Consider the following 2,500-nt stretch of genomic DNA (forward strand, 5'->3'; position numbering starts at 1 on the left):
GGAGTTTACTTAGTCCTAATATACACCGAAATTCACTTTACACTAGATGACATTCTATTTCAAAATCATTGTTTTCTTTAGACCTGAAATAAGCAGCTTAGACGAGTGCCTTCTTTGAGAAACCTACGTTTGGGAGTATAACAGAATATCCTAATGACTAAAGGTACCTGTAAGATCTCTTGTATTTCTGTGCAATACACAAATACTACAATGCATAGAACGACACTGACCAAGTCTAATATTGCACTGGAACTGGATTGTGTTCGATAAATCTAGACAGAATACGAATTAAAAGCAATAATAAATTCTTGCGATACTTGATTACAAACTCAACAATATTGATAGTAAAACATAATAGGCACAACTATATAGGCAACAAATAAGAATCCAACTCACAGGCTAAAGAAAAGAAAAATGTTAAATGAAATGAGTCATTATAGAGGAGCTGACATACCATGAAAGGCATATCACCCTCAAAGATAGCCACTTCAACTGATGAAACGATAGAAATGGTGGTTTCGAAAAGGAATACCATACAGGAAGATAAAAAAACTGATAAGTAAAAGTCAACCTCTTGCTAAACCACCAGAAATGAATGGCCCTTCAATCAAGCCTGCCCAACATACCGTCTAAAAAGAGAGGAAGCGAAGATACACTGAATAGTGTGACTGAGTGTACCCAGAAGCAAGATGACTCTTACCCAAGATTGTGGAAGATCATGGTACCGGGGGTATGGCACTACCCAACACTAGAAAACAATGGTATCATCATGGAGTGTCCTCCTAGAAGAGCTGCTTACAATAGCTAAAGAGTCTTTTGTACCACTACTATGCAAAAAATAGCAGCTCAACGATTAGAGTAGTCAATAAATTTAGTTTGGAAAATAAAGGAAAATAATGAGCTATAACGAGAGAGAGAGAGAGAGAGAGAGAGAGAGAGAGAGAGAGAGAGAGAGAGAGAGAGAGAGAGATCCAAGGTTTTGCTATCTGGCCACTCACATGATCCTCAAATTCTTTGCCAGTAGTACTGCAACGGGCCATTGGTGCCTTGAACAGCCTGCTATTATGTGTACTGTATGTATGTATATGTATGCAAGTATGCATTTGGGTGTTTATGCAGGTATGTATTTATATGTATATATGTGTCGGTATTATTATTATTATTACTATCCAAGCTACAACAATAGTTGGAAAAGCAAGATGCTAAAAGCCCAGGGGCTCCCACAGGGAAAAATAGCCCAGTGAGGAAAGGAAAAAAGGAAATAAATAAATGAAGAGAACAAATTAACAATAAATCATTCTAAAATAAGTAACAACATCAAAACAGACATGTCATATATAAACTATTAACAACATCAAAAACAAATATGTCATAAATAAACTATAAAAAGACTCATGTCCGCCTGGTCAACAAAAAAGCATTTGCTCCAACTTTGAACTTTTGAAGTTCTACTGATTCAACCACCCGATTAGGAAGATCATTCCACATCTTGGTAACAGCTGGAATAGAACTTCTAGAGTACTGCGTAGTATTGAGCCTCATGATGGAGAAGGCCTGGCTATTAGAATTAACTGCCTGCCTAGTATTACGAACAGGATAGAATTGTCCAGGGAGATCTGAATGTAAAGGATGGTCAGAGTTATAAAAAATCTTATGCAACATGCATAATGAACTAATTGAACGACGATGCCAGAGATTAATATCTAGATCAGGAATAAGAAATTTAATAGACCGTAAGTTTCTGTCCAACAAATTAAGATGAGAATCAGCAGCTGAAGACCAGACAGGAGAACAATACTCAAAACAAGGTAGAATGAAAGAATTAAAACACTTCTTCAGAATAGATTGATCACCGAAAATCTTGAAAGACTTTCTCAATAAGCCTATTTTTTGTGAAATTGAAGAAGACACAGACCTTATATGTTTCTCAAAAGTAAATTTACTGTCGAGAATCACACCTAAAATTTTGAAAGAGTCATACATATTTAAAGAAACATTATCAATACTGAGATCCGGATGTTGAGGAACCACCGTCCTTGACCTACTTACAATCATACTTTGAGTTTTGTTAGGATTCAACTTCATACCCCATAATTCGCACCATGCACTAATTCTAGCTAAATCTCTATTAAGGGATTCACCAATCCTAGATCTACATTCAGGGGATGGAATTGATGCAAAGAGAGTAGCATCATCTGCATATGCAACAAGCTTGTTTTCTAGGCCAAACCACATGTCATGTGTATACAGTATGAAAAGTAATGGGCCAAGAACACTACCCTGTGGAACACCGGATATCACATTCCTATAATCACTATGGTGCCCATCAACAACAACTCTTTGAGATCTATTACTTAAAAAATCAATAATAATGCTAAGAAACGACCCACCCACTCCCGACTGTTTCAGTTTGTAAACGAGGGCCCCATAATTAACACGGTCAAAGGCAGCACTAAAATCAAGGCCAATCATACGAACTTTCCGACCACAATCAAGGGAT

The sequence above is a fragment of the Palaemon carinicauda genome, chromosome 6 (assembly GCF_036898095.1).
Source record: "Palaemon carinicauda isolate YSFRI2023 chromosome 6, ASM3689809v2, whole genome shotgun sequence".
In the NCBI taxonomy this organism is placed as follows: domain Eukaryota; kingdom Metazoa; phylum Arthropoda; class Malacostraca; order Decapoda; family Palaemonidae; genus Palaemon; species Palaemon carinicauda.